The sequence below is a fragment of the Corvus kubaryi genome, unplaced genomic scaffold (assembly GCF_017639235.1).
Source record: "Corvus kubaryi isolate FWS band 111438036 unplaced genomic scaffold, C.kubaryi_AGA036_p1.0 37232, whole genome shotgun sequence".
Lineage (NCBI taxonomy): Eukaryota > Metazoa > Chordata > Aves > Passeriformes > Corvidae > Corvus > Corvus kubaryi.
Genome location: NW_024581066.1, coordinates 4,474,592 through 4,491,571, shown reverse-complemented (window position 1 = coordinate 4,491,571; position 16,980 = coordinate 4,474,592). Strand labels below are relative to the sequence as shown.

The 16,980-nt window shown below is 39.7% G+C and overlaps 1 protein-coding gene across 1 annotated transcript in view; it reads right to left on the bottom strand.

The window, feature by feature from the left end:
- The window catches only part of KIF26B (kinesin family member 26B), a 286,178-nt gene that overhangs the window by 67,781 nt on the left and 201,417 nt on the right, over nt 1-16,980 (bottom strand). The window lies entirely within an intron of this gene.

Below are 16,980 nucleotides of genomic sequence, written 5' to 3'. Positions count from 1 at the left end.
AGCCAGAACTCTCAATCTACTTCAACAAGTAACTGGTGTGTTGAGAATTACAATGCACATCATGGTGTTTTAGTGTCGATGCTACTCAAGTACAATGAGGAAGTATTACATCACCTTGTCTTACTCGCAATATAAATTGAAAATTAACCATACCCTGGTGGCCCAATTAAGAAAGCTGAAACATATTCTAGACTGCTAAGTTTTCAGAGCTGCTGCAGTTCCTATGAAACAGCCTGATCAATAAGAGCCCATAAAAGCCAGATCTATAATTTACACCTTTACAATTCTAATCCAAACGCAAAGATGAAGTGCACAGTTCTGAGTGCCATCATCAAAGAGTTGTGAAAAGAGTCCCATTTTAATGGTCAGATTTTGAAATTACCATCAAGGGAGTGAATGTAATAAGCGATAAAAGATTTGTTAAAACATGCTAGCTCACAACTCATTAAATAGCTACATAATAAGATGTTATTCCTGAGACAAAAATAAATCTTCATAGATTTAATGAGGTTGTGCTGTATCCTTAGCTGAGTTGGTAAGCAATTTAGATGTAAGTAAAACAGATGACAATCAATCTGGCTTTGGTTTTCCCTGTAAATTCACTACCTGCAGACATGTGAGCTCCTGACTTTAGAGGGCAAATATCACCTCTCTGCCAGATCTAGTCACACCTGCACACTTTCTCCTAGAGCAGATTGGCTTTCTCACCAACTAGCCAGAACTTTTATGTTAATGCTCCTTAATCGTATGTCACTTGTATCAAACCCACCCATGCTTGGCATGCAAGTGACCACAAAGGGTCATGTCAGCATAGGGTGGGAGCACATCTGCTGCTGGAATTGCAGACACATTCTGGGAGGAGGTTGTAGCCCCAGAAGTTGGGCTGCAGTTCCTGTTGGTCTCACTGAGACTGGTGCTCTTTGTACGTACATCTCATTTCATGCTGGCCCAAGCTCATCCTGAATGCAAATAAATCAGCTGCTTTGAGAAGTAAAATCTGGGAAAATTCATTTTTGACACAACTCCTTTGAAGACAACAGAATGAGACCAGAAATTAACTGGCATTATTCAGTATTTCTGTGATGTCTTCTCTGTACGTTAGTGAGGCAAACTGGTAATTTGACTCCAGTATTTTAACCTGGCAAAACAAACTGTCATTAAATGGTGAAATGGTCCCAAATCTGCTCACACAATTTCAGTTTTACACAATTATATGAGGAAAAAAGGAAAAATACTGCTTGGGTGGGAATGGATTCTTGCTTAGTTGAGCTGCTTGTGAAACCTAACCTTTAACTGGAAAAAAACACCTCTAATGTCTTGCCAACGGCATTCTTCTGGACCCAACCCTAAGTAGAGCTGACTTCTACTGAGGACAACAGCAGCCAATACACCCGGTCAGTCCACATGAACTGGGCAAGGTCTGTTTATTCCTAGGTCTTCTGGAAGAACAGAAGGGAAGCACTGGTCAAGTTAGAAGGGAAGGAAGGGAGTACAACTCTAAATCCTAGAGGAGCAAGAAAACAAAGGGCAGTATCAATCTTGTGCTGTTTTCCTATTTTCAACTTCACATGCCTCTAGCTTTCTTTTACTGTGTCCCACATTTTAAAGTAGATACCAATATCAAGAGTATTAGACTGATCTGCTGGAAAACAAAATAAATGCTATTCTTCAACTACTTTAAATAAAATGCTTGCTTTAGAAAACTCTTTCCCTATAAGCTTATGCATATTTTTGGCTGCTATGAAACTATAACCTTCAGATCCTTGATCTTTATGTGCCAAGGAGAGTTAACCAATTACCCTGGGGTAAGTTTTTTAGGGTTTTGGAGAATGGACAGTGTGTGAAATTTAACAATCTTTCATATACAGGCAGTCTAAGAATTCTTTCTGGCCTCAAACTGTATGGGCATTCAGTTTTAACCTCAGCTACACCAGCTTTGTTATGATGTAATATCACTGGCATGAGTCCAGATCTAAACCTGTTCACACAAAATCAGACTAGTACCTGCCACTTCTTACTGAAGTAACACTGCAAATCCTCCTAACTTCCAACAGCTGTAGTGACAGAAGCTAAGGCATCAGGTTCCTCTTTCCCAAGAGTAAAATACCAATTTAACTGAAATCCTAAAAATTTACTAGCATCAGATAAAGTGAATGAACCTCTAGCAAAAAAAAAAAACCAAAAAACCCTCAACTCAGAAGCCCCAGGCACTGTCTAACAGCATATATTGCTCCTCAACACGGCTGAATATAGACATTTCTCAAGAAAAATACTTCTATTGCCATGAACCTTTGTATTTCCTGTGCATTTGGGATTTTTGTTTTGAGAAATAATGGTTCACAGAATCACAGAATTGCATGGGTTGGGAAAAAAACCCATACGATCTTGAGTTCAACTGTTAACCTATAACTGCCAAGTCCAGCACTAAGACATGCCCCTAAGCCCCATGTCTACACAGAATCCTAGAATAATTTAGGCTGGAAAAGAGCACATTCTTATGTGTTCGGGTAGAGGAATATTATATTAATTACATGTGGGTATTCTCATGGCTGGACCACTTCTTACTCATCAGGAAGATGTCTGTGTGCCTTGGGACACCATATCATAGGTAATTCTACTCACCTCCATTTAGATCAGCCTGCAGGAGCTGGCTCTGAGTCAGTTGTCTGACCACTTTGCAGGCAACAGAGAGGAACAGGCATTTCTAGCACTTAATTTGCATGTTCTGTTTTATAACAGATGAACTCCACAAATACCTCTTGCTTTCTCTATAGCACCACAGGCATCTTAAATGTTCACCTGAGATATAGGTGCCTACATTGTAGGCTGCCTAAAGTTATTCTTTTTTGCTCTAAGCATAATAAAAATGCCCCTTCTGGGCAGCACAGTGCCTGGCCCAAATTCCATAGCGTGCACACACACAAACACAAATCTGCGTGACAGTCTCCAGCAAAAATCAAATGCCAGCAAAAATAAAGCTAGGCACATGAGCGTGATGGACACAGAATGCAAGTAGTAACAATAGATTATTTGAACTCATCTGGTAATTTGTAGGCACTTAAGTATTCTTCCAGGCCAGTTTCACACTAGTGCAATCCCTTTCAAATTACTCCTGATTTACATTACATTAATGAGAAAACAATTAGATCCCATCTGTGCAGGCTGTATGTCCCCTATATGCCATGGGAGCTGTGACTATAACAAAAATCCAATGGGCAGGCAAAATACAGGCAAACTTCAGTCCTGAGAAACACATTCAGAACTACATATGTAACTGTAGCACAGTAAACTAGGCAGACCAAAACAGATTTTAAAACATCTGATCCAGATATATCTTCTGAGAAGCCAGGCAAGCCTGTGGTCTGGGAATCAGCCTGAGACTGGGGATCTAGGACCCCTCCTGATGGCTGTGTCCAGGTGCAGTATGACTGCGAGCTGTGAGTGCAGTCTGTTTCACACTGCCCACCTGTACAGTAGGCAGAGTCACAGCTTACTTCACTGCCAGGCACACTGAGACATTCAGTCACTGACTGCCCTCAAAGGACTGGCAGTAGCCATTAGATTCACACTCCATTATAAAACATTATTATGCTTGTAACCTAAACCCAAGGATTCAGGCAAAGCATTTCCCAACAGTGGTTATGACAAGAGTAAATCAACTAAGCTACAGCAGTAGAAATGATGGGAGACCACAGCCTCCTGCCCTGCTGTTTCACAGTCCTTCATGCAATTTATAGCTGGGGGTTAGCAGGGGAGGCTCAGAGTCCGTGCTGGCCCCTAAAAATCCACACCACAGGGGAGGCAGCACAGGGGTGGGCAAATGTAACTCAACCAGCTATAGGGGTAGCATAGGAACTTACTGGACTCAAAAGACTTCAGCTCAATTTAAGGAACAGACAGGCTGAAGATCACGGTGCTGCTCTGGGGAACTCAGAAATATGGTATGGTTAATTTGAAACTAACTGAAGAGTGAAGTTTAAGAACTCTAATACTTTATGCTTGCAATTTATATTTAAATAGAGTATAAATTGAACTTCTTCTAAAACGAAGAAAGTGGGTTTTCTGCTTCACTTCCCGTGTGTCATTACTCCTTTAGTCCACTGCTACAGTTTCCCACTAATCTCTTGTAATTGAAGCGTCTCAGAGATACCACTTGCGATTACTGGGACCACTCAGTCTGCCAGAAATTCTTGTTTGAATTCCAGTGACCAGATCTTGGCTGTGCCCGGCCCTAGATGTACCTCTGACTGTTTCTGTGGGGAAACATGAAAGCAATCTCCTGAGACATGCGCTCTTGGTAAAACAACCTGAGCTTAATTTTGATATCATTTTACACCCATGCAAATTTGGCTGAACTCAGCAAGAAATTACTCCAGCTTAGGAGTGGAGAGACAGAATAAAAGAAAAGGTCACTTGCTCTGCATCACTACTGTGCCTTTTATAGGATATAACTTCTTAATTCTGCTCATGCTGTTAGCATTTTTTAATGTGCTTTCTCCTATGAGTTTACAGGATTTCACTGGACAACTATTTAATCCAACAGCACCCCTATTTACGTCTCTGAACTTCAGTTCCTGCCTTCAAAGACATGATTTGCTCTTACATGAGTTCTACAGTCATTGAATTCACAATATTACTCCAGATGTGAAATGCCACAAATAAGAGCAGAATCAGGCTTCCTCAAAAGGGTTTTTTTTGTATATTTGTCTATGTACTTATTTTACACATGTGTGTGTATTTCAATCACATACACTGTTTTTTAAAGCATTTTATGAATATATATAATTTTTTTTTCATAAATTTCTCTCTAAATGGCAATTATTGGCACTGGTGGGTTCCTTCATGGATACCATTCAGTAGCCCCAAGGGAAGACCCAGGGGAATTGCTGTATTATCACTATGCTACTGTACTGTAGAAATAACCATAAGCCTTTTAATCAACTCTGAAAATTTCAGTTGCCTGAACCATTTTTCTTTCTCCTTTTTTATCTTATGCATCCCTATAAACACAACTACTATTTCTCAAAGAAGGAATTTGCTAATTGCAGGATTTTCCTCAGATAAACTCAATCTGTGACCTGTCATGGACCTTTTGTTATGTTCATACTCTGTGGAGAAGGACAAAGGTTCAGCACACTCTGCAAAGTAGATCTGGTGCCAAAGATATAAAAAAAAAGAAAGCAGTGACACTGCCATGTCTCCTGTGCCCACAGGGGTCTGTCTGCAGGACCGGCAGCAAAATGAGCAGGGAAGGTGGGAGAGGTAAGCGGTGTCAAATCTGTATCACACACGAATAGCTACAAACACAGACTGGAATGAGGCAACACAAGCAGAGATCAACACTGGGGATATTATCACTTCCTTCTACTCCTGCCTGTAAGATTTCATTTGGGGTTCATTTATCTAATTACTGCAGGGACAGGGCTAGACAGCTGTTGCTTCAGGCACTGTGCTTGCCTTTATGAGCTGCTTTTCTCATCAATCATTTGAGCAGCTTCTGCTGGATGTGTTCTGGGTAGTGGTGGAAGGCAGGAGCTGCAGTGCAGTCACAGGCGAGACAGGCCAGCCAGGACTATTGAGCTGTTTCAGCACTCCATCAATGTAATGGCAATCACTGGCTGCAGGAACAGCCTTATTGGAGGTTAATGAAGAGTAGGTTTTGTAATTTCTCACTGTTACAGTTGTAAATAATGGTGGGAGGCATGCATTTTTGCTGTAGCCAGCCACAAAGTACTATGGCACAAGAAAATCTAGGCCATCCCATACACTTGTGCACTTACATGCTTTTGCATGATGGATGTAAAGCTTGAATCCCAGAGGATATGAAACCACCTGTAAGTATGTTAAAAGATTTTTCTCACAGATCATGAGACAATTAGTTGATCATGCTAACATGAAATCTAGGAGGTCAAGATAAATAGACTGACCCAGAATGCAACAAATGCAGGATTGTATGAGTGGACATGGCTTTAATGGAAATATGATCACATTTGGAAAAAAAACCCACAAACAAACTCAGGTGAATTATGCCAGTGTGAGCTGGTCGGGAAGCATGTGCAAACAGGCCTCATTGTCCTCTCTTTCTATTTGCACAAAGGTAACTCTCCTAGGCTTCAGTGCTTTTCTTTAGCACAAATTAGAAAACACACAGGCCTGAACACTCTTGCTGCTGGTGGAAATGGCTGTTACTGATACTGATGCTTTGGAAAAGCAGTGAAAACAACTGAAAAAGCAATAGCATTAGAGCATGCAGGTCTCCTCTTTTTTTACAACAGTTCCTCTGTTTCTATCTTGTGTAATTGCTAAAATTTTACCGGCTCATCAACCCCATCCTGTACAGCAGTTAAACTAATTTGGACTTGTAGCAATAATGGGGAGCACTTACCATGATTGCATACTTTTTCAGCTGGACGATGCAACTTTAATAATGAATTCAATAAAATCTGGTGTGTAATACACTCAGGTCAGAGGGCACAGCTCAGTCACTTCCAGTACTGTTCATGGCAGCAGGAGCTGTGAGTTTGTCACTGTGGTTTGGTACAGCTGAAAGACAGTGCTGAGCACCAACACTGTCTGAAACCAGCACATACATCAGCCCAGCCATTCAGCTGTAACATTGCTACTTCAGCATTTACTAGATTCTAATTTAACAGAGACCACTGCAACTTTCTTCTACTCTTAAAAAAAATTAAATTAAAAAAAAAAAAAACAAAGAAGACATGAGGAACATCCCGTCATGGAAAACAGTCTTTTCTTAAGGCTCCCCACATGCAGACTGGGTTCATGGCTTTCCTTTTGCTTTCTTATGATTTCTTTAAGGCAAGTCTGCATTTCAGAACTGCATAACTGGGCGGTCTGTGTGTTGCCTCAAGCAGGAGGAGGATTTTTCCCAGCTTCTGACATTCTCCACATACCTGCACCTACAATGGGACCAACAACAGGGTAATTCAGCCCATGTGCTGGGATGAAATTATTTTTCTTTTTCTTTTATTGAGAATATCTTTAAACATCACTGAGAGTGGTATTTTCTTAAGAACTGAACAAGCCAAAACAGCCTTCAACAATCCCAGCTGGCAAATCTTGTCTTCCCTGCATTGGATCTGCAGGTATGTAAGCATGCACCCACTGCCTATCAGTACAGTGAGCAGATGCTTACTTAAGGCTCCAACACACTACTGCAAAAATTTACTCTGCTTCCCCCACTATGACAAGAACTTATTTCTCTGTGCATAGTACAAGTACAATTGACTGCCATGAATTCTAGAGCTCATCTTTTCCTTGGTACCTTTCAAAATCAAGCATATATCCTGCTTCACTTCAGTGAGTAGAGCATTTCACCCATTCCTTTTTTCCTACTTAATACAGCTTTTTCAAAAGGGTCTTTAGACACAAAGTGTTTATGTAGTAAATTAAACAAGATAAAAACTGTTACCTGGCACAAAATGGAGAACTGGCAACTTTCCCTGTAATTCTCATCCTCTGCTATGGTGTGGCCATATCCAACAGCCTGCAAGATGCTCCCTTGCCCGTGCTAATTTGAGAGCCATGCCTGGAGTTGTTTGGGAGAGACGAGTGCCCAACACCATGCCAGGGACCTTGTTAACAATGCAGGACTACGATGTTTGAGTGCCAGCGTCCAGGAATATTTCCTGTTCCTGTTTAATTTATTTTATAGTCTGTACTGGGTTTAGTTCCTTCACAGTAGCTGGTATGGGACTGTGTTGTAGATTTATGATGAAACATATGTTGTCCCTATGATGTGACAACACAGGGACATTTTAGTTACTGCTGAGCAGAGCTTACACAGAGTCAAGGCCTTTACAGCATCTTGTATCACCTTGCCAAGTAGCCTGGGGGTGCACAAGAAGCGGAGAAGGAACACAGTCGGGATGGATGACCCCAAGTGCCTGAAAGGATAACCCCCACTATATGGCAGCTCAGCATATAAAAGCAGGGGAAGAAGGAGAAAGAGGGAGATGAGCTGAGTTGTGGCCATTACATGTGAGGAAGCCCTGATTTCCTGGACATGACTGAGCACCTGCCTGCCCATGGGAAGTAGTGAATGAATTCCTTATTTTGCTCTGCCTGTGCATGAAGCTTTTGCTCTTTCTAGTAAACTGTCTTTATCTCAACACACAGATTTTCACTTTCACCCTTCTGATTCTCTTGGCACATCCCACTGGGAGAGACTGAGCAAGAGGCTGTGTGGGACTGAGCTGCCTGCCGTGGTTAAGCCACGGAATTGTCCCAGTCACAGATCATTGCACAGCTTAGCCATGTTTAGCATTCTCTATGTTAAATACAAGAAACTCAGTCTGTGCAGTGGTGATCTCCCAAGCATGTGATGTGCCATATGTTGCTCTGTTCTATTCCAACCTGGCTTGATATCTACAGATCCTACAGACAAATCAGCCAAACCCATGAAACACATTTGCGGCATCAGCAAGGCAGGCTCCCTAAAGGAACTTCTCTGCTCTCGTGATTGATGACAAGGCCGTTGTCCTTCCTGCTGCCTGCATAAGGCTGCCATCAGCCCCCTGGGGAGCAGGGAGACAGCAATGGTGAGTCACTTGGCTCCTTCTCATAGGCCATGCTCTTCTCTGGCTGCTGTGCAGAAAGACTGAAGAGAACTTTGCTTTGCGTATTTAAGCTTTCTCTTAGAAACCTGCCCTTCCAGCAAAACATGACTGAACTGCCTCAGCTGTCACAAGGACTGGTGTTGATAGAAAGCAGAAGCAGTATCAACAGTAGCAATATCTCAAGCACGTGCCTTGATAATTATGTCTGCTATACTATTTCTTAAAGCTCCAGTTTCCCTTTTTATGAAGCTGTGAAAGAGGTGCACAGGATGCAGCTTCGTAAGTATGAGCAGCAGGTCATCTTATCACTAATGCAAGAAAGTGTGACACTGAAGGCTTCACATTATATATTCTCAGGAGATGAGGAATTCCAAGATGAACAAGGCTCTCTGGTTTTTTGTCTAAGGAAACAAGAATTTCTATGGAAAGAATGCAGATAAAAGACAAAATTTCCCTTACACGTGTCTTTGAGACATCTTTTCAGTGCTAGAGAAACAAAGGATATACAGGTATTGCAAATAGATGTATAATCACAATTGTAAGGTTTTCCATTATTTATAAAGATGATCTCCATGGCTGCATACAAAAGAAGATTCCCCAGTCCGCACATAAAAGTGTACATCATCCACCATAAATAACAAATAGCAATACAATCAGACAAGAAGGATTTACATTATTTAAACCAAGCCAGAAGTGAAAAATTGCAGTTTAATGCAGATAAGTGTGGAAAAAAAAATGTGTAAAACTTTGGAGTGGCAGCTCATAATGACAGACAGTAAATAAAAGGGATGGTTCTGACTAGGAATTTGGGAATTCGTGGTGAGGAAAAAAATCCTGAAGAAAGCACGGGGCCACATTGTGAAAGAGAGTCTATATAAAACAAAGGGGCTACAATTATCATATTAGGCAATAGAGGGGAGATATCTAATAAGTGCTTGGGTATTCAGAGGAGAAATGCAGTCTCCAGGAGGAGTATAAGCAGCCTCCAGTACCATATGTTGCATGAAACAATCAGTAGAAACTTCAAGGGGTAGAGCTAGATGCTTTAGTGAGGAATGTAATACATTATAGTGTCATTGAATTCAGCAATAATTCCTTATTTACCTGCAACTATATGAGATGAGGATTTGACCTTAGTTAGGAACAACCCCCAATAAAATTAAATTTGGAAAACGAGGAAATGATAAAACCTGGATCCAAGCAATGATATGATCTACATTGCTAGTGAATATTTCATCTGAAGATCCCTCGGGGCTTTGCAGTCTTCTGACAGGATCAAGACATATTTACAATTATTCTTAATTTTCAATGGCAGAAATAAAGCTTAAGAGTAGATGAATTGTCTAAGATCCCAGGAAAAGTGTGCTTTACCTAAATAGACTACCTGAACTCTGGTTCTTCCCTTTCTTATCCCTTAACTATAGACTATAATGTTTACAAGGGCATAAACATAATATTAAATTTACTTTTTCTTTCATGTTGCATCCTATTTAATAGTACCCTCATGCTTCTATCTTTAGCAGTGGTACAGGGAGGCACAATAATTTCAGAGCCAAGCACCCACTCAGAATGAATGAGATCCATTTGTAACTATACATTATCTCAACTTAAAAGTGCTTTTTTTTCTTGAGCCTTAACAGAAATCCCCGACTTTTATTTTGGGCTTAATTCTGCATTCCCTTGAAATAAACAGAATTATTTATTGTGCCCATAACAAGAGAATAGAAGACAAGGTCATACAAGATGCATCTGAAGGTTCACACAACTCCATAATCTTCCATCTCCAACAGTGATCCAGCATTCTACCCCATAAGCCTCCCACTGTGGTGGGCTGCACTGCCATCCCTCTGCTCCCTCTCAAACCGTGCTTTGCCAATACCTGTATGGCTCACGTGACCCAAGATGCAAACTGGGAGGAACACATCTTGGCAGAGGGAGCCATGGGCTCCAATGAGTCAGCCTGTAGTCTAAACCAAATCTGCAGCCCACTGGGGACACTGTTTAGGTTGGATGTGTTTACAGTGCCATTTGTGGGATGTTGGCACTCCTTTTGGAGGTGGGGTGAGAACTACCCCACAGAAGTCTCCCCTGGGTACACACAGTACACGAAGTTACCTCTCCCAACTCTTCCAGAACCATTTGCTGAGGCTCTGACTGCTTGTGCTTCTCAGACTCTGGACTGTTTATGCTTTCCCCAGTCCTAACATTCATTTGTTTTCTGACCAGTAGTGAACATCATGTTGGGATTTTCAGTAGCCTCTAGAAGGCACTACAGCCTGACTCTTACCCCTGAAGGAAATAAAATCCAAGGAAGTCCTATGTCTGAGCAAATTTGTTCCCAAAAGCAAACACAGCCTCTGGTGGTACAAGGATGCTCTTACTTGCTTGGAAAAACCCAGAGACATATTAGCCAAGTCTGCACAGCTGGTTCTAAGGATCTCTGTGTAGTACTCTGTGATGCTGACTCCTGGGCATGCGTCTGACTCCAGGTACAGTACAGCTCATCTCCACCGCATCCTGTGTTCCCATGGGAAGAAATCCAGGTATGCAGGCAATGAGGATGCTGCTGTTTGCTTAGCACTGATCCTGGCCTGACTGATCACAGAACCAAGATACCAGGAGTGTACTGCTTTCCTGTGCTTTTTTATTTTGTACTAAACATAAACAGAACAGAACAAAAATGATACCAAATCAGAGAGGCACATAAACAAAAATGACAGAAAGGAAACTAAATGGAAGCCCCTGATGGGAACTAAATGCAAACAGTACTTTGACAAATGGAACTTGTCTCCTGTCACAGAGACCTACTAACTTCTTTTACCCTGAGCTGCAGTATAACAGTGTAAAATTGCCACTCCTCCTTGATGAATGCAGCTCTATAGCAATGAGAAAGAGCCAGGGAAGAGCCATCTGCTTTGTGACCCCTACCACTAATGATTTCATCCACTGTTTGCTGCTTTGTTAAATGTTGCAACAAATACCAGCAATATTGGTGAATACACTGGTAACCGATCACTTGCCCTAGAATAAATATCCAGTGCCTGTTAGTAGTCTTTCTACATGCCCTCAGCTGTAATTCTGCAATCTTAATTTGGGCAAAATTTCCATCATCTTCAACCTCGACTGCCATTTTCTGACTTCTGAGTGCTTAACCATGCAACCTTAACATTCCTTTAATACTGCTATTTGTCAACAGAATAATTCATTACGCTGTGTGTAACTTAGGAATTGTGTAATTCTTCTAGCAAGTAGCAACCTTAATGAATGGCACCTGATCAATAATGCAGAATTCAACATTTGAGAATAAATAAAAAGCCTTTTTCATGAGGAGTGTCTGCAGGAAATGTCAAAATCTTTTATCAAGGGTCCAGACTGATAGCCTGCAGCTGCTATCCACAAGAATTATAAAAACATACATTGTTGAGTCTTGAAAATATGTTTTTTATACTGAGTATAACTAGATTTTTCCATGTACAAAACACAAAATAAGGACTTATTGAGTATGAATGCAATGGTCATTACCAGAGTTTTGTTAAAGTAAAACTTTGCCACAATAGTACTTTGTCCCTAAGCTGCTAGTTATACAGGATTATTTTAACTTGGTTTCCAGGTGCACCTTTAAAACAATCCTCATTGTAACTCTAGACAGGCTGAGCTGCTTAGTACAAATGCAAAAATGCATTTGTATTTGGGTTTCAAAACCCCAGATTAACGAGGTAATCAGACAAACATTACAAATCAAGACAAGGGTAAGCACTTTATCTCTTCCTGATATCTAGGAGCAGCATGTATCAAAGGAACAAGTAGTTTCTACTGTCTTGGAAAGCTTTTACATTTCTTAATAAATGGTCTAACAAAGAAGCACAAGGTAACTCCAAATACTTTGCTGATAATCCTGATCCAGCAGTATATAGAGTAGCAATTACTAGCTAAGGGCTATAATCACAATCCACAAACATGAGCAAGATCATGAAAATAGAGGTTTAATGAAGTTTGCTTTAGTCCTATGTGGCTTAAAAACCTTAATTTTAAGTGCCAAAGCTGTCAGAGGCTGAGTCCACTGTGATCAGTCTTCATGGTGTTATTTAAATAGCTAAGAATAATCTCATCCTGGACTGTACATATCCAAGCAAGACTCCTTTCATTGTACATGGGATCCAGCAGGATGGGGACTGCAATAGCTTTGTAAGCTTAGTTTCTAAAGATGAGGCCCTTGATCTGTTAGGAACTGCTTAAGAAGGCTTCACTTTTAGCTACCTTGGACTACACTGGCCATTTGATTTCTCTTTTCTGATGCAGATAAAAAGAGTAATCTGGTGGTGGATAAGAACAAGTGGAGAACCTTGATGGGGTGGGCAGGACACAGTTCCACAGCTCCATCTCTCTCTCTGAGTCGGGTGACAGAGCTGGCTGCTTCATCTCTAAAATCTGAAGATTTCCACTTTGGTTGCCTTGGTGCCTTTGATGGGTAGCAATTCCTGCAGAGAGCCACTCTGTTGATACTACTGGAGATATGCTAGCTATTACAACAATTAACCTGTTTCTAAATCCATCTCTTTAAACAGTGCTTTTCTACCTACTATGACAATTTCTTTGGTGACACTGCTATTTGTCCTTGGTGGCACTGCATGCCAGACAATGGCTATAAAAGTAGCAGTCAGTGCACAGGTTTCACAAATGATTGAAGCAACTAGCCTTTTCTTGAGCAAGAAAGGGATCTTTCATGTTAAGATAATTCATCCTCCATGCTTGTCACCACTGTAGCTTAGTATCAGGAAAGAAACGTTCTTTGATGCCTGTAAGGTTTTGTTGCTCATCACAAAACAGAGAGATTAATGAAGGGGGGAAAAAGCGGGGTGAAGATGACTTTTTTTTTTTTAATTAAAAAGCATCTTTCCACAACAGATTAGAGCATAGGCAGAACAAATAAGCAAGGTAAAATATATCAGAGTGATAAAAGGGAGAAGGTACCACAACAAATTACACTTACAGAGTCATTTTTAATGTGCAGCACAGAAGGAACTTTGATGAAATATTCAAACTTCAAATCTAACGTGATCCTAAATCAGCGCTATGTGTTAGAGAAGGAGACAGATCTACTGCCTGCCTGCCTGGTGAAGGATGGTTTTATACCACTAAACCTGAAAAGGGTATGTCTTGAAATGACTTGAGCCAGACTGATCATATACATCAGTATGAAATGTGAGAAACACAGAAAGCCAGTGTAGCCTGAGCTGGGCCAGAATCCAAATCAGTCACGCCAACCACAACAATATTCAGATTTTCACTGGTGGAGCCAAAGCCCAAACTTGGATCAACTTGGTTTTTCCTCACTTCTTTCAGTACATAAAACCTTCTAAATAGTTCCTGGAATTGACAGTACTACATTTAGACAGAATGGAGCATAAATCTGTCCAGCTGGGAAGCTTCAGGTACAGTAACAGGCATTATGACAACTCTTAAGGTGAAAAATTAACAACTCGAGTTTTTAATTGCATGTCTAAAGCTGCCTTTATCACCTGTTGCCCATTACTAAAGCTCTACTTTAGTAGAGCTTCATTTTTTTTAAGGACTGCCCTCACAGCAACACTCATCTGCGAGTGCTGCAAACCATGCAGTCCTGTGTTTACCTCTTTAATAGTCAAGTATCTTTCATTCTTACATAGTATTTTTGCTATACAAATAAAAAATTGGAATATAGATCTTTGGACAGTGTGCATCTCAACTTTGGGTATAATTACATCTAGATTTTGATTCAGATTATTCCCTAAGCTAAAGCTAATAATTGGTAATATGTCATGGTTCACACACTACTTTGTCTATACCACTGCTCTTCCTGTATTTCTGTTAAATGCTGCACATCTCACCTGACTGCAGGTGAATGCACATAGTAGCAAATATCCAATACAAGGTTTGGTAAGGTTAAGATTGCATATGAAAAGGAAATTCATGCAACATATGATATGTAATATAAAGGAAATTCATTCTGTCATTAATTTCTACCAATTTTTATAGATGTTTCAAGAAATGTAGTCTCTATCAAGGTGCTTCAGGAATTATGTGTGTAATAAGATAAAGCAAGGCACATTTTTAGTGGAGTGACTATCTTGGGATGTCCTCAGATACTGTGCAATTCAGTAAACCTCTTAATATTATTTTAATTAAGCTGTTACAATTCATCATGTCAAAACATAAACATACAGATTATATAAAACTGTATTAGGAGACCTTACATAGTCCTGATTAATGGCCTCATAGGTTGTAAAATGAATCCAAACTGTAAAATTATACTGTGGGCTTTTCTAAAATGTGAATTATTGACTTGACACATTATAATAACTCTTTCCAAACTATTGTGGTCTATGGTTCAAATCTTTTCTGTGTAGCTCACTGACATGCACAGTAAGCCTGATTTACTATGTCTCTTACTGCATGAACATCCACAGACAGCAACATCCTCCAAAATGTATTCCAAAACACTGCAAGTAACCAGAGGGACAAAGGCACAAGGAAGAAAATGCCTTTAATCAACAGTGACTTCCAGATAAGAATAACTCAGAATCCCTCCTACTATCTCACCTGGCAGAAAAGTTTCTACCATTGACAAGGTATACCAATGCCTGAATATGTTACAAGGAATCTGCTCTGTGAATCTGCTGCCTTGGCTCTTCAGTGATTTCCTTTAGAAAGAGGCAGTTTATTTGCTGGCTCAGTATGCTATGATTTTCTATAGGCCTAACACAGGAGAGAAATTTCTAAGACCTGGCAGATTATATCTTGATTGTTGTATTAACATGAGCCTCAAAAAAAAAAAGCCACTTAAACCCAAAACTTTTAATCACCTTTAAATACTTCTAAGGACAAAAACAAACCTCAGCCCATTCAAGAAGCTGCAGACTCTGTAGGCAAAGAAGCCATTCTGGATCCTATGGAGCTCAAACCCTACAGACCATATAGATACAGCTGGACCAAGCCACTCACTTGTGGCAACAGTCCCTCACTGCTGCAAACACCTACAAAAGGCGTGGAAACATTGTCCCCTCCCCCTCAAAGGCCAGGGATGAACTCAAAGCCTGTCTTCTCAACATATGCAGCATAGCTTTCATTTCCCTGAAATTAAAATTCCAAATTCAAATCAGGCAGCATATTTTGCAAAATGCTTTTTTTTTTTTCCTGGGGTAACAGAAGGACTCTCACACATACCCAAATTGGAAATGTGTATCTTGTTGAATTATACAATGGAAGCTCTTTTGGTTACAGGAAATAAGTTCCACTTTAACTTGACAACTTTCAATTGCATATTTAAAGACCCAAAACTCATAATTTCTATTTTTTCAGGATAGAATTTTTGTTTTGTTTCAATAGAAATAAAAATATGTTACAACTAAAATTTTCTGGGAAATATTGAAATTATTTTGGATTCATTTAAAAAGTCTGTGTTGGTAAAACAGTGTTTTCCTCTCTGACTTAAAAAATACTTTGAAAATGTAGCTTATATGGTGCATTACATAAACAAAAATAATTATGAAATTAAAATACTCCATACCTAAAGAGTAGCGTCAAAACAGTTTTTTGGGGGGAGAAAAAAAAAACAAAACAAACAATAAACCAACCAAAAAATAACTGACTGGAAAAAAAAGTCAGCTATTTTTTAGCTCAATCAACAGTTCACCTTTCAGTCATCAGTTTTTAAAAAACCCAATTACACAGGTATTGGCAACTAGCATAACCTGACAGGGAGCAGCTATCTTTAAATATAGACATTGAAACAAAAAATGACATTAAAAACTAAATTGTTTCTTTAGTAGAACCAGACCTACTTACTGGGCACGTATTAAACATTTAAGTGCTGAAAGAGTTAAGAAAATCCGAGTTGAACAAAAAAACAGCTATTTTTAAAATTTTTACACTAGATTCCATAAAATGGAGGAAAGTAAAATTGAGCAAATTGATATCTATAAAGAGTTCTAATCACACAATTATATTATCTTTTTGAAGTAGTGTATCGTGTATTTTGCAGAGTTAATCTATACTTCTAGAAATACATACTCAGGGCAAAGTCTACACACACACACACTACATTTCCCCATTAAAAAAAATAATTATCTTAATATGAAGCAAAATAAGTTTCATTTCTAAAAAAAAGCTACCCCCAAAATCCAGCCTAAAATTCAACATATTTTTGTGCAGAAAACTTTCAAGTTTCTGTAGACATACATGGCATACTCTTCTGAATCTACATTTTCCAAGGAAAAAGTAGGAATGCTTTTCACATATAAACCTAGAGAAGCATGTGGAAATCTTTATTATTAACCCTTTTCAAATAGTTTCTGCATAAGAATAAAAACGTAGAGGAGAAGTATACAGACTCTAAAAAAAAATGGGTAGTTTTTTTTTTTTT